The sequence below is a fragment of the Balaenoptera borealis genome, assembly GCF_965194805.1.
Source record: "Balaenoptera borealis genome assembly, chromosome: 11".
NCBI lineage: Eukaryota > Metazoa > Chordata > Mammalia > Artiodactyla > Balaenopteridae > Balaenoptera > Balaenoptera borealis.
The window spans coordinates 23,533,873-23,557,163 of NC_138868.1; the positions used below are offsets into that span (position 1 = coordinate 23,533,873).

The window sequence follows — 23,291 nt, forward strand, 5'->3', positions numbered from 1 at the left end:
AGAGAATTCTATCACATAGAGAATTCTAAAGATGCTACCAGAAAACTACTAGAGCTAATCAATGAATTTGGTAGAGTAGCAGGATACAAAATTAATGCACAGAAATCTCTTGCATTCATATACACTAATGATGAAAAATCTGAAAGAGAAATTAAGGAAACACTCCCATTTACCACTGCAACAAAAAGAATAAAATACCTAGGAATAAACCTACCTAAGGAGACATAAGACCTGTATGCAGAAAACTATAAGACACTGAAGAAAGAAATTAAAGATGATACAAACAGATGGAGAGATATACTATGTTTCTTGGATTGGAAGAATCAACGTTGTGAAAATGACTATAGTACCCAAAGCAATCTACAGATTCAATGCAATCCCTATCAAACTACCAATGACATTTTTCACAGAACTAGAACAAAAAATGTCACAATTTGTATGGAAACACAAAAGACCCTGAATAGCCAAAACAATCTTGAGAAAGAAAAACGGAGCTGGAGGAATCAGGTTCCCTAACTCAGACTATACTACAAAGCTAAGGTAATCAAGACAGTATGGTACTGGCACAAAAACAGAAATACAGGTCAATGGAACAGGATAGAAAGCCCAGAGATAAACCCACACACATATGGTTACCTTATCTTTGATAAAGGAGGCAAGAGTATACAATAGAGAAAAGACATCCTCTTCAATAAGTGGTGCTGGGAAAACTAGACAGCTACATGTAAAAGAATGAAATTAGAACACTCCCTAACACCATACACAAAAATAAACTCAAAATAGATTAAAGACCTAAATGTAAGGCCAGACACTATAAAACTCTTAGAGGAAAACATAGGCAGAACACTCTATGACATAAATCACAGCAAGATCCTTTTTGAACCACCTCCTAGAGAAATGGAAATAAAAACAAAAATAAACAAATGGGACCTAACAAACCTTTAAAGCTTTTGCAGATCAAAGGAAACCATAAACAAGATGAAAAGACAACTGTCAGAATGGGAGAAAATACTTGCAAACGAAGCAACTGACAAAGGATTAATCTCCAAAATATACAAGCAGCTCATGCAGCTCAATATGAAAAAAACAAACAACCCAATCCAAAAATGGGCAGAAGACCTAAATAGACATTTTTCCAAAGAAGGTATACAGATTGCCAACAAACACATGAAAAGGTGCTCAACATCACTAATCATTAGAGAAATGCAAATCAAAACCACAATGAGGTATCACCTCACACCGGTCAGAATGGCCATCATCAAAAAATCTACAAACAATAAATGCTGGAGAGGGTATGGAGAAAAGGGAACCCTCTCGCACTGTTGGTGGGAATGTAAATTGATACAGCCACTATGGAGAACAGTATGGAGGTTCGTTAAAAAACTAAAAATAGAACTAACATACGACCCAGCAACTCCACTACTGAGCATATACCCTGAGAAAACCATAATTCAAAAAGAGTCATGAACCACAATGTTCATTGCAGCACTATTCACAATAGGCAGGATATGGAAGCAACCTAAGTGTCCATCGACAGATGAATCGATAAAGAAGACGTGGCACATATATACAGTGGAATATTACTCAGTCATAAAAAGAAATGAAATTGAGTTATTTGCAGTGAGGTGGATGGACCTAGAGTCTGTCATACAAGTGAAGTAAGTCAGAAAGAGAAAAACAAATACCGTATGCTAACACATATATATGGAATCTAAAAAAAAAATGGTTCTAATGAACCTAGGGGCAGGACAGTAATAAAGACACAGACGTAGAGAATGGACGTGAGGACACGGGGCAGGGGAAGGGTAAACTGGGATGAAGTGAGAGAGTGGCATGGACATATATACACTACCAGATGTAAAACAGATAGCTAGTGGGAAGCAGCTGCATGGCACAGGGAGATCAGCTCGGTGCTTTGCGACCACCTAGAGGGGTGGGATGGGGAGGGTGGGAGGGAGATGCAGGAGGGAGGAGATATGGGGATATATGTATGCATATAGCTGATTCACTTTGTTATACTGCAGAAACTAACACAACGTTGTAAAGCAATTATACTCCAATAAAGATGTTAAAAAAAATTACACACACACACACACACACACACAGAATTAAAACTAGCCATGATTTTATCACTTTCCATTAATTAAAAAAATCTTTCAGAGAAAGCAAAGGTCTCCTTATCCAGCCCCTCTTGACTGCATGTCTGCCCGCCATCTGCCCCACTGACTCTGGGTAATCATTTTCTTGAGTTTGTTTGCAACTTTAAAGTCCATTTTTAAATACTTTCATATACATATTTGCATCTATAACCAATACGTAGTATTGGTTTGCATGTGTTTTTAAAGGGTACACAAGTTGTATTATTACCATACTATCAATCAGATTTGCTCTTTTTAAAAACTCAAGTGCTGCATGGTATTCCATCGTATGATTTGTCTAATCTCCTACTGATGGACATTTAGATTGTTTGGCATTTTTTCATTATTAGCAACGATGACAAGAAAATCCTAATCACATCCTTCTATACGCCTGGCAAGATTTTCTCCAGTGTGAGAAGGGGCCCTTGCTGTTCTGACTCGCTTCGCTCTGTCTACTAAAACGGCTGAGCATCTCCTCCTAGGCTGCCAGCTCATCCGACTTCCCCTTTTAGAAGTGAGCTGCCCAGGTCAGTATTTGTTAAGAACAAACAAGCCACATTCAGAGGTAACAAACACAGCTGTCCAAGGCAAAGCAAATCACCCCCCTTCTCCTGCTTGCCACTACTGACCCTTCTTTTCATGGCTGCCAGAGGGAATATTTACTTTTCCTTGGCATGGCGCTTAGTCCAATGAGAGATATGTCGCTTCCCAGGGCATCCCGAAGCATGGCAGGCTGACCCCAATCCTAACACTGCCTTCAGGGCCGCAGCACCAATAACCACCCAGCGCCCAACTCTACAATTAGAGGGCACGCTGGCGCTTCAGCTGGCTTCTTGCTGTGAGGCTTTGCGGAGAAAGAGGTTGTCACCCGTTCTCTCCACAGTAGCTCCTCCCCATGTCCATCTGAAAGGGCACTCCCAGATCTCACAGTCATCTCCTAGAGGCAATTCAAACACTGGCCACAGAGGATCTCCTGACCCCCAGACAGGCAGAGATGCTGGCTGCCTTCTCACCGCCCGCCTGATGTGGCGGGGTTGGAAAGTTTAGTGGAAAGCGCACAGACTTGCACTCATCAGCTGTGTGACTACAGGGAAGTTACCTACCATCTCTGAGTCTCAGAAACCTTCCCAGGAAAGATTTGCGTGGTTGTAAGAACCAAGAGAAAATATGCTACACGTGAAGGGATTGGAAAATCCCAGGCACTCAATTGATGGTAACCGACGGCAAACCAAGAGGCCCTTGTTAAAAATCAATACATCAAACAAAGATCAGCTCTGTGCAGACACAGAGGTCAAGATGTGGTCCAGATCCTGGTTGGGGAGACACAATGAAGACATATGCAGACCAAAGTCGGGATCATCCAGAATTAACCACTGAATTCAGTGGGCTGGAAATGAAGTCTTCAGGGAGAAGGTGGGATGTTAAGCTGGGTCTGGGCCCCAGGGATACTTGAGGACATTTTTAATTGTCACAGCTTGAGGGTGGAGGTGCCACTGACATCTAGTGGTAGAGGTCAGGGATGCTGCTGAACATCCTACAGTACACAGGACAGCTGTCCACGATGAAGAATTAGCCAGCTCAGAATGTCAAGCGCCCAGGTTGAGAAGCTCTGCGTTAGGTCATGGGAGAGAGAAGGGCACTCTAGGGCAGGTAACAGACGTGAGTGAGTGCAGCATTTTCCTGAGATTGTAAGGATGTGTATCGAGCTCAAGCCAAGGCCACAAGCTGGGGGATAATAGGTGGGAGTGGAGGGGGCAGGCAAGGTGCGCGAATAGGTAAAAATGGTCATGACTCTTACTAAAATAATAACCTGAGGTCAGAGGACAGCTGCTTGGACTTCCCACAGCACAAGGCTGTGTGCAAACACCATCCCAACCCAGGTCCCAAACCTTCCACCACCACGTGGCTGCTTTAGTGTCCAGCCGCCCCCCACCCCCCAAGGACCGCACGTTCTGACAGCTGCCATCTTCCGGACGACAGGCATTTTTCACATAAGATGTGTGATGGCAATCTTGCTGCCACATCTATCACCGCAATGCAATTATTAAGTACTCAGTCATCGGATTCCCATTTTTTTTTATTAATCCTGAACAAATGTAACCGCCAATTACAAGCCTCTGATCTGCATGAGATAACAGGGGTTGCTATGAAGCTGAAATGAGTCCAGCCAAGAGCAAAGAAACCGGGCAATCTGAATTCAGACGGAAAGTGTCACGTGGGCCACCTCTATGAATATGTTTATGGAAGCATAGGAATCTGAGGACCCCATTTCGGGAACCTATGATGTGGTCCGGCTGCTTCATTGTACAGAAGATGAACCTGAGGTCTAGAGAAACTACTTAGAAAAATTAACATTGATCTAGGCCCGCATCACGTGTCAGGCACTGTGCTGAGCGCTGGACATGATATCCCACTAACTCTCTCAGCCACCCAAGGAAGTAGGTACTATTACCATCCTCATTTACTTGCCTTTCAGAAAGACTAAGAAAGGTAAGAGGCAGGATTTGAACCCAGGTCTCTGTGGTTCCAGAGCCCATGTGCTTGCCCGTAAGGTGGTGGTCCTCTACCGAGGGCAGCCAGCTGGCGTCACTGCTGACCTTGAACCCAATGCCGTGACCTTCAGTCAAGTACTCAGCAGATGCTGCTCAAATGCAAGAGATTAAAGGATGACGGTGCAGCCCCCAAGTCATGTGGGACCCGGGAAATTCTACCCTCAAGAGGCAGTCTGGCTTTTTTTTTCCCCCAGTCTGAATGCTTTAAATATTGTCTAACCTTAAAAAATAATGAGCCCAGCTGAGCTAGACAGGCCAGTGAATACAGACAAAACAGCTACTCATCTCTGGAGCAAATAAGTACGTAAATGGTGGTTCCGCTTCCTTTGCCTTCATCTGTGCAGCAGGTTAACAGCATTTTTCAAGAAGTGGTTTAGGATTATGCGGTGGAATGATAATTTATCCATTCAAAATACAAGTCTTGGGCTTCCCTGGTGGCGCAGTGGTTGAGAATCTGCCTGCCAATGCAGGGGACACGGGTTCGAGCCCTGGTCTGGGAAGATCCCACATGCCGCGGAGCAACTGGGCCCGTGAGCCACAACTACTGAGCCTGCGCGTCTGGAGCCTGTGCCCCGCAACAAGAGAGGCCGCGATAGTGAGAGGCCCGCGCACCGCGATGAAGAGTGGCCCCCGCTTGCCACAACTAGAGAAAGCCCTTGCACAGACATGAAGACCCAACACAGCCATAAATAAATAAATTTAAAAAAAAAAAAATACAAGTCTTGCTAATTAGGTCATGATGGTACTGGTTTATCATCTGAATTTGGAGCACATATCGTATTGATCTACAATGTTGTCCGTGGGCACAAGGCGCTTATTAATACGGGCTTAGCTCTGCCAAATGTTCTCATGAACCATAAACCCGCCCAGAAACCAATTTAAGGGATCTGGGCGGACTGCAGATGTAGGGCCTGCTGTGATGACGCTTCCACTGGGGCTGCTAGAAAGGGATGTTCTGCCTTTGGAATCTTTCCCCCTGCTTTTGACCAGAGTCCCCAAATTGTAGAGCATATGCTAATTCTGGCAAGAGAAGTTACAGGTACAATGAACTCTCGTGGTTATGTCATTAGACACTGGGAGGATAAACACTGAACTTGTAGGTGTTGAATTGAGTCGTGTATTTTATTTTTATTTATTTATTTATTTATTTTAAATGTTTATTTATTTATTTATTTATTTATTTATTTATGGCTGTGTTGGGTCTTCGTTTCTGTGCGAGGGCTTTCTCCAGTTGCGGCAAATGGGGGCCACTCTTCATCGCGGTGCGCGGGCCTCTCACTATTGCGGCCTCCCTTGTTGCAGAGCACAGGCTCCAGACGCGCAGGCTCAGTAGTTGTGGCTCACAAGCCTAGTTGCTCCGCGGCATGTGGGATCTTCCCAGACCAGGGCTCGAACCCATGTCCCCTGCATTGGCAGGCAGATTCTCAACCACTACGCCACCAGGGAAGCCCGAGTCCTGTATTTTAGATGGTGTTCATGTAACCAAAGGGTATAAGTGTTCTGGCTGCAGCAGCAGGGAAGAGCCCTTATTCATTTTCTCTCTCTCTCTCTCTCTCTCTCTCTCTCTCTCTCTCTCTCTCTCTCTCTCACTCACACACACACACACACACACACACACACACACACAGCATGAGAATGGCCCCATCACACATCTCTGTTCCCTGGTCAACCTCAGGTCAGGTCATTGGTCAGTGACAATCAAGGCTTAGCATGGCTTAGCTCCATGGACTCTTCCTAATGTTTATGCTGAATTCTGGCTCTTTTACTGGCTGTGTGGCTTTGGGTAACTTAGGTTACCCCTCTGTACACAAGTGGCCACATCTGTGACAAAGGGATAATGAGCCTGCTATGTTGCAGGGTTCTTATGAAGTCTACATAAGAGAGAGCATGTGAAATACCGAGTGCATAGTAGACACTCAAGGTTTCCTGCCTCCACTTAATCCTCCCAGAAATAACCGGCTCGCTCACAGCAATACATCCACGAAGGCAAATTGCCATAGAGCACAGGACTCAACGAGCACAGGTTCACAGGCACAGATGATGACCTGGGTAATGGAAGGAACAGCTTATCCTGAGGGGATGATATTGGAAAGGCTTGGGAACCAGACTTTTGGCAGTACCCATCCAGGTGTAACTCAAAGACACAATCCTGTGGTTGAGTACTTTCGGAAAATGTCAGCTACCATCTCCTCCACTTAGGGACTCCTAATGCATCCAAGTGCATCCAAGCCTTGAAACAGTCCCAAAACAAAGAAAATGGTTTAATTTGGTTTTACCCAGTGTTACCCGTACTTCTTAAATCACAGAACTTTTTTTGGGGGGTGTTGGGAGATGGCATGAAAAAGTTTTCATTTTAGACACTCAGGGTAATGAAAAGACTCAGAATGAGAACAGAAGGCAGGAAGAGGAATGGAAGGTCAGAATCGTTGCCACCCTCTCAAGATTTAAGGGCCAGAAATGGCAACGGTCCCTGACCCACCCAGACTCTACCCAGGAAAGGACAAAAGCCGGCGATGAGTCTTTCATAGATCAGATGGCACAGAGCCAGAATGTCCAATCCAACCTTCCCCAGATATTTCCCTGGACTTCTGGCTTCGACCGGAGTGAGCTGGTTACAGGAACAAGCCACAGCAAAACCTTGTGTTTAAATGATTTGCACAGACAAATGCTGAGGCTGCATCCCTGGGCTGAGTCAAAAGATGGAAGCCATGGGCATCCCAAGTGTCCATCAAACATCACCCTTATTTTACTGCATCTACAACAGGGAGGAAGAGAGAGAGGGAAGGGAGCGGGGAAAGAGGGAAAATCGAGGAGAAGGATGCCGAGAGAGTGGGAGACTGGGGCAGTGAAAGGGACCAGGTGAGGAGGGAGGAGAGGGGACCAGGGGCAGAGAGAACTGGAAAAAATAATTAGCGTTCCACCCCATTTAATACCATTATGGTGCTGGGCAGCTGATGCTCTCCGGGGCCCCCAGAATACCTGAGGTACCCACCACAAACTTGCCAAGTCCAAGCTATTCTTCCTGCTCTAGGTCAAATGACAGATTTTCCAGCCAGATGGGAGGTTCCAACCGTAACTGAATGAGCCCAAGAGGGACTGGATGGGTGATTCCATTTCTCCATGAGGGTCAGGAGCAGATGCCCTGAGTCGCTGCTACCAGGGCAATTCCTACCATTCAGCTGAAAGCCTGGGCTCACACTTGCAAAATCTAAACGGCTGCCCCCTCCATGATCTGAGAAGGGGACCCACAAGAGCCCCCTGAACAAAAAGATCTCATTTCCCACACTGCCATTAAGATAATATATAAAAGTCCCTTTCAGAGTCTCATACTTTTGGGTTAAGAAATCAATTCATCCAGACATGCAAATAAATTTTACAGTCCCCATGGAGTGAAAATCTGTGATAGAGCAGCCTAAGACCTGATGGGAAAAACAGGATTAGGAGAACTCAGTTTTTATAAGGACCTATGAAAGGGCTTATTAATATTGTTAGTTCACCTAACTACAACACACGCTGTTTATCAAGGAGACAAGCAGTGACACTTTATACATCTAAACTGCAATAATGAGGGCTGTTAATGCATCATGATTTATTATCCCCTGCTTGCAGGAAATTTCTCAGGATCTCCCTCCTCACAGTTTCCATAAGATGCTGATATTATAATTTTGCATTGTAGGAGGTAACATGCAGACGAACATAATTTGTTTTCCAGAGTCTGGCCAGGCATCCAAATGTTTGATGTCCTGGTTTTATCACCATTCCTGTTATACTTCATGCAAAATTATCCAGGTTGATATGCATGTGTGTATGTGTATATACACTTGAGTGTATGTTATATATATGCATGCATATATGTAAATACACATAGACACATGTGTCCGTGTATGTGTGTATATACATATTGCATGTATGTGTGCATATGTGTGTAAAGAAATCTGAAAGAGGGAAGGAGGTGATAAAGCCAACCTTCTCAGCTTTTAGTTCTTCCAACTAAAAAAGACATTTAAGAATCATGTCCCCTTGGAGCTGAACCATTCCATCCTCTAAACAGAAGATGGACTCAGCCCTCTCAGGTGATAGGGCAGATGTACCATCACAGCAGGAGGTGCCAGAAGCACGTGGATGGGAAGCTAAAGTAAGATTACCTTTCTGGACCAAACGTAAACAAAGTAACTTTTTAATGGGCAAGGTGCTATCATAATCATTACCTGACGTATCCTTAAAAAAAACCCAACATACTCTAAAACTTATTCTTCCCCATATGGAGGAACCCAGGTGTGGGAAGGACAATCAATTGCCTGCAGTCACGGAGCAGGTAAGGTAAGTCATGGCAGGACTGGGGATAGGACTCAGACCTGCCAGCTCCAAGCTGGGGTGTGCCCTCCGCATGCAGCCTCTCCCAGCCTGGACAGTGGGAGCCAATTAAAACAAACAAGCCCAAACCCTCCATTCACTACACAAGCACACCAGGGCCCTCTGTGTGCATGACTCTGTGAGGTCCTCAGGACTAGGAGTGACACATGGACATGAGAGCAACAGCCATGGCCAGAAGCTGCCTGAGGAACACAGGGAGCAAGGGCAAGGCAACTCACCATCACCTGCAACCCTAACTAAAATCCGGGAGTCTCTAAGTCCTCAGCAATTTCTCCATCACAAGACACTCACTGTGACTTTGTGACCTTTGCCAAATTATTTAATCATTCCGCGCCTCAGCTTCCTCATCTGTAAAATGGGGAGATAATCAATCCTCCTCCTTTTGGGTTGTCATGAGGATTAAATAATTTAAAATATAAAGTGCTTACAATAGCACTGGGCACATCCATAGTCAGCATTATTTAAGTCTGGCTACACTGCATTACTTCTCTTATTACTGTGATTAAGAATAACCACACATCATCAAGACACAGGTTCACCCATGCATGTGCATGCATGCACACACACACACACACACACACACACTTTTTTCCCTTCTCTCACACACAACTGGTGACTGAGTCACATTTTGCAAAGAGAAAGTGGACTTGGCAACAGAGCCTCGTAATGCAACCTTCTTTATTTTCTGTCCTCAGCACTCCTTTATAAATAGGTTCGCCAAATTGATGCTTAATAGCTTAATATCGGGTTCATATTAATCTCACCCTGTCTGAGCTTCAAAGGGACAAAATGTTCTGACTGTTAATGAAACGGACTTCAGTTGCAAGTTTCCAAGAGACCAGAGGCAGAATAAATACCAGCTGATCCAGAAAGACAAACATCTCCTTGGTGCTCTTTTAAATCCATCTGGGTTTATAGAGCTACCGCCCTAAGCCGGGAAGAAACCCAACAGCCTTAGCCCAGCAGGCACAAGGCACCGCAGACACTAGATGGCACTAGAACATGCTTGAAGCCTCAGCCTCTTTTAGCCCTCCTCCCACCCCACCCCGCTCTGCCGATGGGTTCACTGAGGCAAGATGTGGGACAGAAACCGTGCAAATTGGAATAAACTATCCAGTGTTAGCAGTAGTCAAGGAAGGAATATTCTATGCTTGCTTTTACCTCCCTGGACAAAATATACCCAGGCATTCTTTTCTGAATTTCAAAAGGCAAATCATCACAACAATGTGAATATACTTCCTACTGAACTGTACACTTAAAAATGATTAAGGTGGTAAATTTTATGTTATGTATGTTTACCGCAATTTAAAGAAAGAACTAGAAAAAAAAGGCAAATCATCTCCACTAATAGGAAAAGCATTTTCACTCATAAAAATAATCACAAAAATGCAGTTAGGAACCATCTCTTGCTTGGGTGTAATGCCCTCCAGCCTCAAAGCAACTAAAAAAGTAGCTCTTTTACAAACTGGTGGACTCCAGAATAATGCAGGGCACCATCGGGCAGCTGGGCCCTCAGTTCATTATGAAAACCTCACCTCGTGTAAATACCAACTTTCCCACCTTTGAGAAGGCTCTGAAGCAGGTTGTTCTCATAGAGAGAGAGGTCCTGTGCCCCAAACTAGCTCTGTAATGCTTCTGCTGCTGCTTCACATCTCACTATGTGCAATTCACTTGTGTTGAAAGGCAAGAGACCCACATTGCAATGTGGATTAATGATAGTGGGCGAGAGCTGGGGGAGATGGGCATGGCTCAGAGAGCCTCCCGAGTTCCTCTAGAGTGGGAAGGGCTGCTCTTCTGGTCTTCTACTATTCCAGCGAGCTGGGACCTGCAAGGCTCAGTTTGGATTCCAGAGGAAGTCCAGTGAGTGCATCCTGAGAGGGGCCAGGAACAGGTGGGCACCAGGCAGAGGTCTGGGGCCAGCACAGGGCAGGGTGAGGACCCTGGAATCCTGGGAGCAGGAGAGCCGATCCATGAAAGGGACAGAGGTCAGGGGCACTGGACTTGGGATCAGCTCTGACACTGTCTAGAAGAGAGGACCTGGCGAGTCTCTAAGGCTCAGCTTCCACCACTGCACATCGGGGATGACAATGAGAGTGGCTCCAGAACCAGCTGCTGCATGAAGGACACAACACAGGGTCGGGCCCCAAGCAGGCGCTCAGACTGGGGCTGAAACGCTGAGAATGACAGGGGAGCTAGAGGCACCTGAAGAGGAAGCTCGGGTACATCACTGTCTGGGCTCAAGGGCATCCCTGGCTTAGAGGATAGAACTGCTTGAGAGTCCTTGTGACTTCATCTGAGCAGGGGCGCACTGCCCCCAGCCTTCTGGGTTCCTCTGTCTTAAACTCCCCTTTAAAATAAACCCTCTAATAGCCTCTTACAGCCCCGAGGACCAAGGTCTAAGGCCAGCCCCGTCCAGACTCACCCAGTCCCAGGAGACCTTCCAAGACCGGTCTCTCCACGTTCGGGTCTTCACATCTGGGTGCTACTGTGGGCCACCGTCTCTTCACCTTATGCCTCACACTCGCTGTTCCCTCTGCCTAGAAAACTCTTTTTTGCTGCTCAGACTCCTACTCTCCCTTCAGGCCTCACCTTAATGCCCCTTCCTCAGGGAAGCCAGCCTTGTTCACACTGTGCCCTGCACACTTCCATACACGAGTCATCGCATTTGAAGTCGCTTGTTCAATGCCTGTCTTCCCACTACACAGGGAACCATGCGCACAGGATCTCAGCTGATAAAAGTTAGCCAGTACTATTATTATCTGTTCAACAAATATTTACCGAGTGCCTTTTGTGTTCCAGGAACTGTTCTGGGGGCTTGGGCTACAGCAGTGAACAATACAGATAGAAAGATAAGAGAGACAGACAAAGACAGAAGGAAAAAGAGAGAGAGAGAGATAGGAAGAAAGAAAAGAGAGAGAAAGAGAAAAGGGAGGAAGGAAGAGAGAAAGAGAGGCTGTTATCTTTCTGTTTGAAGTAGGCAGAGAGCTAATGCCATACACTCTTCTAAATTAACCCTTCTCCCTCCCGACATGACCACCTGCACATTCATGTCTGTGAAAGCCCATTAAATCTCTCAAGCTGGATACGGGAACCAATTCCCTCTCCTCCCCACAAACATCAAAGCTCCTATTACATCTCCCTCCCTAACCTCTCTTGAGTCTGTCCACTCCCTCCGTCTACATGGCAGACCGCCAAGAGCCTCCATGTGGATTACAGAGGTGGCCTCCCAGCCATGGTCTCTCTCTATGAATCTTGGCCTCTGATCATCACTACTCCACCCTGCAAACACAGTGGTTTTTCCAAGCGCAAGTCTGACCATGCCCTTGGGACTCCCCCTGCTCTTGGAATAAAGTCCAGTTTCCGTGGCCCACAGCTTCTGCAGACCTTCATTAGAACCCTCTGGCCTCTCTATCCAAGGGCCCCAGGACGGCATCCATGCACTTGACGGTTGAGTCATCTTTAGCTGTCGAAGCACCCGGCACACAGGCAGGCAGGGTAAGTCGCCTTTAAATGCGTGAGATGGACCGACGTTCTCCAGCTAACAGAAGGCAGAGAAGCCCCCTCTCACTGGGACCCGGCCTCTACGGGGTGGGTATTTATACAGATGCTGATGAACTGTTTGCTTAGACACCATACTACAAATAAACAGGAAATTAATTACCCAACTTTGAAGTCCCATTCTGAGTTTAATTGCAAGCTGCATAATTGCTTTGCATTTCTAAAAACCCTCCGCCATCAATGTGCAGCATTTAAGTTATGAACAGCCTGCTGCTGCCTGATGCCTGAGATCAGTGGGTGTGGGGTGGCTCCTGCCTCCCCTGACGTAGATCCACCAGGAGGTGGCTTAGGCTCTGCTTTGGGGACACAGTTGGAGATATTCCTGACATACCCCTTTGGAAGGGCCTTAGAACACCTCAACTAGAGGACCTTTGACCCACAGAATGAATTCCAGGGAAAGCAAAGATAACTGCATATCTCGGGCACGTAAGGGAACATAGTGATTTAGAGAGTGAGCTTTGGAGTCAGGGTCAAATCCTTACAAGCTGTGTGATCTTGGGCAGGTTACTTAACCTCTCTGAGCCCCCTGCACCCTAACCTATAAGGTGAAGATAGTAACAGGACAAATGGTACAAAGTAGGTATGAGGAGCAAATGAGATAATCTAAATTAAAAACTGTGCACGGTGGTTCAGACGTGGTCAGAACTCTACCTATGTTCACTGATTTGCTGTTGTAACTTTATTGGGGTTGCTACTTCTCATAGTGAGGTAGAAGCTGTAGTCAAAAGCCGAAATACCACAACAAGAGTGACCCAACAGCTGCAAACATTTATTGAGTAATTGCTATGTTCCAGTCCTGTTCTATGAGTTTCACAAGTATCAATTCATTTCATTCTAAGAATAACCTTATGGGCCAGGATTATTTTATGCCATTTTATAGATGGGAAAATTAAGGCACAGAGAAATCAAGGAGCCAGCCCAGGATTAAACAGCACTCCTATCTAAGTTCAAAAATATAAGTGCAAAACCCCTTCCTCTCTAGCACTGTTTTATGTTTTATTTTCTGATTCTAACTTTCATAATAAACTATTCGTAACTGATATTCTTTCAAACCCCTGTTCAGCCAATCCCCAACTCCAATGCAAACCTGCAGTATTATTATATTAATATTTCCTTAACACAAATAAATAATAAAATATAGTCTTTACAATCTGTGTATTTAGCTTTTACCAATCATATTTCCAGTCCTCTTCTTTCAAATGGAAGTACAGTTAGTTTACAGTGTTGTGTTAGTTTCCAGTGTACAGCAAAGTGATTCAGTTATACACACACACATGCACACACACATATATTCTTTTTCAGATTCTTTTCCATTATAGGTTATTACAAGATACTGAGTATAGTTCCCTGTGCTACACAGCAGGTCCTTGTTGTTTACCTATTTTATATATAGTAGGGTATATATGTTAATTCCGAACTCCTAATTTATCTCTCTCCAGTCTTCTTTATTAAGATCACAAGATCAAGTGTCCAGGAGTATGGGTGTTATTTATTTTTTAATGTGTATCTTTCTTTTAAAACATGAAAGTAATGTACTCAGTGTAAAAAAAATGGGAAATGCTTAAAACTAGACATAAAAGTACCTATCAAGCCACCACCAGAGATGACCACTGCTTACATTTGGTGACTTGTCCTCCAGGCTGATCCTGCATAGTTTCGTTTACAGAATCGAGCTCACAGGATGCACTCAGCAGTGGCTTTCACACTGGGTGGCTACACATGTTCAAATTAACCATTCAAGACACCCACTGGTCTTACAACATAGGTCCTTTGTAGATCTTAGCTTCACAGAGTTCTTTCTTCCTTTCAACAGAAATTTAAAAAGCCACAGACATGCCACATAACACCAGGAACGCTGGAACTCCTGGAGACTAAAAACCAAAGGGCAATTCAGACCACCCAGCATCCTGTCACTGGATATGTTAACGAGCTCCCACTAGAAAACCCAAACAAGGCTGACAGCCCCAGTGGATGACCCAGGCGGGCACCAGACTTCCTTGCCCCAAAGTCACAGCCAACAGCCAGCTGGCTGCTTCTGGGGACCAGTATTCCATTTGTGACCAAGGGTCAGACTCCCCTCACTTCTCTGAAAGCTGGGCGTGGCTAAAATGAGGCTGGCAGGGTCTCTGTGATAACTCTCTTTAATAAGAGATCTGAGCATTTTGGGAAGGATGAGCGATGACACTGGGATAAAGGAAACCCTGCTCTTAGTGGGTATCAACCTCTATTTAGGAACACGGTGCAGGATGGGAGTTGCAAAGGCTGCCAAGAAGAGCGGACCCATGTCTGGAAACTGAGGGGTGACAGGTGATGCTTTATACGGAGAAGTCAGTAGAGGTGGGTGGAAAGAGCAGGTAGCAGAGACCAACGGAAGGGAGGAGAAAAAAGGGATGGAGAGCAGTGGGAGAGTGCTAAGGCTTCCTGCAGGGAGCCTGCTGAAGCCTGGAGGGCCAGAAGGCGAGGAAGAGAGGGGAAAACAGAACTAGACTCTGCAAATGAAGGAGGAGGAGAGACATAGCATGCACAGATCACCACGCACAGCAGCTCCAAACTGGCCTTGCTTGTCACTGGCTGGGGCCCAGATAAGTCGACAGCTTCTTCCATCAGATGCCTCCCAAGAGAAGTGGCTGGCCTGGCATAATAGCCTGGATGGGGGGTGGGGTGGGGGTGGGTGGGGGGGTGTTGGAGGGATGGAACAGGACCATGGGGCTCAGCAGTCGCACCTTCCACATGGCTTGGAACAAACGTGCTCCTTCTTTGAGCAAGAACACATCATTCTCCACCAACAAAATTACCTGTCCAATGCCCCAAAAGGATTTACAGAACTTTGCACAAAGGCTAGTCTCCCAAACCTATTTACTTTGAATAGCAAGACTGACTTTGAACAGTTGGGCGCTCAGTAGTGGAAGGCAGCACAGGACATAAGAATAACCCTGCCATCGCTGTGTCACTTCAGAGGGGCCGTCTCACACTGAGCGAGGTGGTATAAGGAGGGCTGGATCAGGGTGCCGAGCTCATGGACAATCCCGTTGACCTACTGAGGCCTCCGTTTCCCTTTCTATAAATAAAAATTCATTCATTCGTTCATTCTAATGTAATATGTGCCACTAATAATAATAATAATTAAAATATGAATAACATGAATGATGATAGTAATAGCAGTTAACATTTACTGAATGCTTACTGTGCATCAGGCTCTGTACTATAAGCATTTCTATGGGTTAATTAATTCACTCTATATGATAACCCTATCATTACCCCCATTTTACAGATGGAGAAACAGAGGACAGAAAGATACAGTCATTGGCCTAAGGTCTCATAGTCCACAGTAAGTGGCAGAGCTGGGATTTGAACCAGGCAGTTGTTTCCAGAGCCCAGGCTCTAAAGCACTCTACTGCCTCTGTGTTCCAGGGTCTGGGAACACATAGGCGAACAAACAAGTATGACCCCTGCTTGCATGGAATGTACAGTCCCGAGGGGAGACTTGCAATAACGGATAAACACTTAATAACCACCCAGGAGAAACACATAGGACGCTGTGATCAAGAATATGAAGAGCAAAGGGAGGACAGCCTGTTTAAAGACAGCGACCAGGGAAGCTGTGATCCTTGCAGGGGTGGCGTTCTAGGCAGAGGTAACAGCACCTGCAAAGGCCCTTAGACAGGAAAGAGCTTAGCACATCTAAGAAAGGGAAAGGAGACCATGGGGCCAGAGCCAACTGGACAAGGTGGAGAATATCAGGAAAAGCTGCATTTGGAGACCAGCTGGGAGCTGGAACATACAAGCACTGCAGTCTTTGGCGAAGAGTTCAATCTCACTCCAAGTATTGATACGTGAAAGAACTCCCAAAATATGCCTTGCAGAACACAATCAGGAGGGCCATGGTTAAGTGAATTGCTAGGCCACACCCACGCTGTGTGACTTTTTTCAAGTTACTTAACCTCTCTGGGCATCAGTATCCTCATCTGTAAAACAGGAATTATAATAATACCTACCTCATAGGGTTGTTGTGAGTATTAGAAAGGTCAGTCATACATGTAAAAAAAAACACCTAGGCTAGTGCTGGGCATATAATAAGAGCTTGTTTGTGTGTTACTTGGTGGACTCTGCCCACCCCCACCCCCATCCACCAAAACTTCCAAGTTTTTGCCATGTATTCAATAAGTTTCCTCTTTTAGTAGGAGAGGCAGTGGTAAGGGTGGAGCCAAGAAAGGGAAGGAATGAGGCAAAATTAATTTGCACCCAATACTGCTTGTAGCCATTATGGTGACAGGCACCAGATAAACACATAAACAGCACTGAAGACCAGCTTCCTTGGCCAGCTGTTGCCAACAGCCACTTTAGACAATTATGCAGGCAGACGCATACCCTTTATATAATTAAGCATTCCCTGACGCTTTATTTGCAGCTCTTCTTTTTATTCCCTCCCCCTTTTATTTAGTCTGCTTTCAACTGTGAAGGTCCAGATGCCGGCTTCACTTGCATGCGCTGACTTACAGTAATTTTGAGTTAAGCTTTATTTTACTGTCTATGTAAATAATGAGGCAGAGGCAGACTCAATAAAAGGCAGCCCTGGCTGGAGTCATAGTCTGGTTCCAGGACTGCAGCAGGCCTTCAGGAATCTGGGGGGTTGCCACGGAGAGTTAAGCGGGGAGGCGCTCTGCCACAGCCAGGGAAGTCTCCTGGAAAACAAGGCATCTGCCAGGCCAGGGGGCAGACATTTGTGACCACGGCTGCCTCCCCCTCCAAATTCAGTGTAAAAAACATTGCTGTTCCCAATTCTTCACTCTTTCTTGCACTCATGCCCTTGGCCATGCAACCATGCCGTTTGTCTCACTAGAGGTACAGTACACTTCCTGCACCACTGACTTTGGGCTTGGGCATGTGACTTACCCTGGCCATCAGGACCGCAGTATGTGCCACGAGCAGAGGCTTAAAATACGCTTGTGCAGCTGGGTGTGGTTTTCTGCACTTCTGACACTACCATGAAAATAACAGGCCCTGGGTAGCCCGTGTCTTCTCCCAGAAGCAAGAGAAACAGGTAGAGCACACCTGAGCCCCACCTGCAGAACGAAGCCAAGCCTGGCCTGCATCAGTGGAAGCCTACGAAACTACAGACTGGGTCCAACTCTCATACTGCATTATGTACATTTCAAAATATTCACTGGTGGTTACTCATGTGACGGTATCTGCTCGAGTACTTACTGTCGGTGTGGGGAGTACACAGAGAGCTAAAGCAGTGTGGCGACTCTCTGTGCTTCTCTCCTTCCCTGGACTCTAAGCTCCTCAAGGTCTGGGTCTGGGTCTTATTCCTGTTGGTCTCCCAGCGCCCCAGACAGTGTCTGCATGATAATAATCATAATCGCAACAGCCATAGCAACAGTGAATCACAGCAGCTACTATCTGCTATGCGCTTCCCACGTGCCAAGCACTACGCTAACCCTTTACCAACATTATTTCATCTGCTAATCATAGTAAATGAGGAGATGGTCTTGTGCCCATTTTTCAGAGGAAAAAACTGAGTCTTGGAGGGGTTATTCCATCAGTTCTTAACCCTCAAATGTGCAGAGCAAGCCCTTTCCATGTCCTCCCTCACCCTGAGCCTCCATTTTCTTGACCACAGCTCTACCTCAGACAGTCTCCGAGCTGTTCATCTAGATCCCCTCACTTGCTCTCGTGGGTACACAGCACAGGCCTTACTTGCTGTTTTCTGTCTGTGCACCTGGTCACCCAAACCAAACTGTAAGGTCCTAGGGGGCAGGGATCACGTCTTTAGAATGTGGTAGTTAAGAGCTTTGTCTCTGAGGTCACAAGAGTGTGGGTTCAAATCCTGGCACTGCCATTTACTGGATGACTGTACAGTCAGGGTTCTCCAGAAGCACAGACCCGATGGGAGACGGGATCAATAGACACACACAGACTGATTGATCTACTGTGAGGGATTGGTTCAGGCAATCATGGAGGCTGAGAAGCCCCACGGTCTGCCCTCTGCAGACTGGAGGCCCGGGGAAGCCAGGGGTGTAGCTCAAGTCCAAATCCAAAAGCCTGAGAACCAGGGAGCTAACAGTGTTAAGCTTCTATCTGAATCTGAAACCCCAGGACCGGGAGCACCAACATCCAGACATCTGAGGGGAGGAGATGATGGATGGTCCCGCAGAGACAGCGAATTTACCCGTCCTCCACCCTTTTGTCCTCAATGAATTAGATGAGGGCCACCCACACTGGGAAGGGCCCCCTGCTTTACTCAGTCCATGATTCAAATGCTGATCTCTTCCAGAAACATACTCACAGATACACCCAGAAATGTTTTACCAGCTCTCTGGTCATCCCTTAGGATGGTCATCCTAAGGGATGACCAGCCAAGGGGTCACATAAAATCAACCATCACAGTGACCTTATGCCAGTTCCATAACCTCCCTCACCTCATATCCTCCCCTGTAAAAAGGGGATCATAGCAATAGGAGAAATTGCTTCAAAGGATCCAATACAGTGTAAAACTAATGCCCGGTGCCTGGCAGAGTGTGGGCAATACTACTGCTGACGGCTGCTCTCTCCACGGTCCCCAGATGGTGGGCACTGCATTTGCAAAGAAGATCGTCTCACACCTTGGCCTGTGGTCTCACGGCGGTACAGCCTTACCCTTCCAAGCTGGAGGTGACCTTTTGGCTCACAGACCGTGAGAGAAGTAAAGCAGCCAAGAATTCCTAGCATCAATCACCTCAAATAGCCCATCACGCTTTCCTCCTTCACAGAAGCCAGCTCTTCCCGCCTGAACACTTCTGTGAAGGTCTCTCTCCTGAGACACTGCTTCTCCTGAATTCCACAACAAGCAATATTTTGCTGGAATGGTAACAATTTGATACACATGCTGTACCATCTTCTCAGAATTCATCGAAGTCTTGCTGATCCTAGGTGAGCCCTCGCTGGCCTGCCCTGCACCCCTCAGAGCACAGACAGGCACCCCTTTAGATGTCGGGGTCCGGCACTCCCGGCGCACATGCTGACTTGATGGCACTGCCATACTTTTCTTACATGGCCACAGGCGGCAAGGTAAGCTCGGTGGTCCATCACTCGTATTCCAGCCTCGTCTCTGTGCTCCATCACCCATCTCTCCTCCTCCCCGTTACTACCACGGTAAATGCTTCCTCTCCTCCAGGCGCCTTCTGGCTTCGGGCATCACTTTGACGGAGGCAGACTCTGTCTGTGGATTTCAGTCCTCTAATTTTCTCCCATAAATCAGTCCTCCCTTCCCATGGCCACTGCTGTTCTGTCTCAGTTGCTCCTCTAGATGTTCATTCATTTCAACCAATTGTATATTCAACAAATGGTTACCGAGTGCCAAGTGTGTGCTGGGGACCAGGGACAGAAGTGTGAAAGGGAGAGGCAGTTCAGCCGCGTTGCCGAAACGCGGAAAGTGCAGACTGCTATCTGGAGCTGGGTTGCAGGGTTCAAATCTGGCCTCTTCACCTATTAGCTGCGTGACCCAAAGCAAATTAACCAACCTCTCTGGGCCTCAGTGTCTTTTTTGAAATTAATTCTTCAAATATTTTAAGAGAAAAGGAAATGGTGATGTCCGAGCTATCTCCACACAGATCACCCTGTGGTCCTCTGGAGGAGTCCTCTGGATCCTTCCAAAGACCCCACACATGGTCTCTGCAGGATTTTGTTCACACTTGTGGTGACATAATGACATGCCTTCTAAGGCATGACATGCCCTTCTAAGCTGCAGTCTGGGTCTCTTAGATCTCAATTTGGGTTTTTTTTTTTCAAATAATAAACTCAACATTTTAATATCTATGTCCTTATACAGTTGTTCTTTTTAATTTATTTTTTACTGAGGTAAGTTTCATGTGTACAACATTATATTGGACTTCTGTATATACTATGGTGTGCTGCTCACCACCAAAAATTCAGTTTCCATCTGTCACCATACAGTTAACCCTCTTCACCCATCTCACCCTCTCCACCACCCTTACCCTCCAATAACTCTCTTCTCTTGATCGGCATGTTTGTTTTTCCTTGGTTTGGTTTATTCATTTATTTGGGGGATTTTATTTGTTTTTTATATTCCACATATGGGTGAAATCATATGGTATTTTTCTTTCTCCATCTAACTTATTTCACTTAGTATAATACCCTCAAGGGCCATCTATGTTGTTGCAAATGGCAAGATTTCATCCTTTTTATGGCTGAGTAGTATTCCATCACATATAGATTCCATATATATATATATATGGAATATTCCATTATATTATAGTATATTCCATTCCATTATATAACATATATAATGTGTGTTTACATATACATAGATATATATGTGTGTGTATATATATATATATACACACATACCACATCTTCTTTATCCATTCATCTGTTGATGGACACTTAGGTTGTTTCCAGGTATTGACTATTGTAAATAATGCCACGATGAACTTTGGGGTGCATATATCTTTTCAAATTAGTGTTTTTGTATTCTTTGGATAAATACTCAGAAGTGGGAAAGCTGAAACATATGGTAGCTCTATTTTTAGTTTTTTGAGGAACCTCCGTAGTGGCTGCACCAATTTACACTCCTACCAACAGTGCACAAGGGTTCCCTTATCTCCACATCCTTGCCAGTACTTGTTATTTCTTGCTTTTTTTGTTAACAGCCATTCTAACAGGAGTGAGGTGATACCTCATTGTGGTTTTGATTTGCATTTCCCTAATAATTAGTGATGATGAACATCTTTTCATGTGCCTGTTGGCCATCAGCATGTCTTCTTTGAAATAATGTCTAGTCAGATCCTCTGCCCATTTTTAAATTGGCTTGTTTGTTTTTCTGTTGTTGAGATGTATGAGTTCTTCATATATTTTGGGTATTAACCCCTTATTGAATATATTACTTGCGAATATTTTCTCCCATTTGGTAGGCTGAGTTTTCATTTTGTTGATGGTTTCTTTTGCTGTGCAGCTTTTTAGTTTGACGTAGTCCCATTTGTTTGTTTTTGTATTTGTTTCACTTCTCTGAGAAGGCATATCTAGAAAGATATTGCTAAGGCTGATGTCAAAAAGCATACTGCCGATGTTTTCTTCTAGGAGTTTTATGGTTTCAGGTCTTACATTCAAGTCTTTAATCTATTTCCAGGAGATTTTTGTGTATGGTGTGAGATAGTTGTCTACTTTCATATTTTTGCATGTGGCTGTCCAGTTTTCCCAGCACCATTTATTGAAGAGACTATCCTTTCTCCATTGTATGTTCTTTGCTCCTTTGTAGTAAATTAATTGTCCATATATGTGTGGGTTTATTTCCGAGCTCTCAATTCTGTTCCATTGGTCTATGTATCTATTTTTTCTGCCAGTACCATCCTGTTTTGATTACTGTAACTTTGTGGTTTGTTTATTTATTTATTTATTTGGCTGCCTGGGGTCTTAGTTGCGGCATGTGGGTTCTTTGTTGTGGCATGCGGGATCTTTCGCTGTGGCACGCAGGCTCTTCATTGTGGCACACAGGCTCTAGAGCATGCAGGCTTGGTTGCCCCGCAGCACGTGGGATCTTAGTTCCCCAACCAGGGATCGAACTCGCATCCCCTGCACTGGAAGGTGGATTCTTAACCACTGGACCACCGGGAAGTCCCAATTACTGTAACTTTGTAGTACAGTTTGAAATCAGGGAGTATTATATCTCCAGCTTTCATCTTTTTTCTCAGGATTGCTTTGGTTATTCGGGGTCTTTTGTGGTTCCATACAAGTTTTAGAATTTTTCTCTTCTATTTCTGTGAAAAATGTCCTTGGGGTTTTAATAGGGACTGCAGTGAAGCTGTAGATTGCTTTAGGTAATATGGACATTTTCACAGTGTTAATTCTTCCAATCCATGAGCACAGAATATCTTTCCATTTATTTATGTCCTCTTCAATTTTGTTCAGCAATGTCTTACAGTTTTCAATGTACAGGAGTTTCACTTCCTTGGTTAAATTTATGCCTAAGTATTTTATTCTTTTTGTTACAATTGTAAATGAGATTGTTTTCTTAATTTCCCTTTCTGCTAGCTCATCATTAGTACATAGAAACACAGCATATTTTTGTATGCTGATTTTGTTCCCTGCAACTTTACTGTATTCGTTTATTGTTTTTAGTACTTTTTTGGTGACATTTTCAGGGTTTTCTATATATAAAATCATGTCATCTGCAAATACTTACAGTTTTGGGGTTTCATTTTTTTTCATTGATAAAATGTGGATAATAGTTATTGCCTCATGGGGTTCTTGCAAGGTTTAAATGATTGACATGTACGAAATGCTCAGAGAAGTGCCCAGCACATAGTAAACATGCACATGACAGTTTCCACTTAGTACAACTAGGGTTGCTACTACCACTACCTGCAGAGTAAAAATATTATGATTCAGGTGAAAGAGATTGCCACTGCCTTGATGAAGGAGAGGTACATGGTATGATGAAGTCATCCAATGAGGAAGGGATCTGACCACTTTTTTAAAAAAGCTTGCTACATCATCACACAGCTTTGTCTTATTTCACGTGTGTTTCTCAGCTCCTCCTAACTGAATATAAATCTCAAGAAAGAAAGGACTGTCACGCACTACTTGTGAACTTGTCCCCAGACCAGAAATATAGCTGAGGGAGTCTAGGTAGTGTATGCATTAAAAAACAAAGCAGACAAGGGTGCCAAGA

At 45.0% G+C, this 23,291-nt stretch overlaps 1 protein-coding gene across 3 annotated transcripts in view; it reads right to left on the bottom strand.

Annotated features, from left to right (window-relative positions):
- The window catches only part of LDLRAD3 (low density lipoprotein receptor class A domain containing 3), a 276,561-nt gene that overhangs the window by 98,054 nt on the left and 155,216 nt on the right, over positions 1–23,291 (bottom strand). The gene's annotated exons all lie outside the window — the stretch shown is intronic.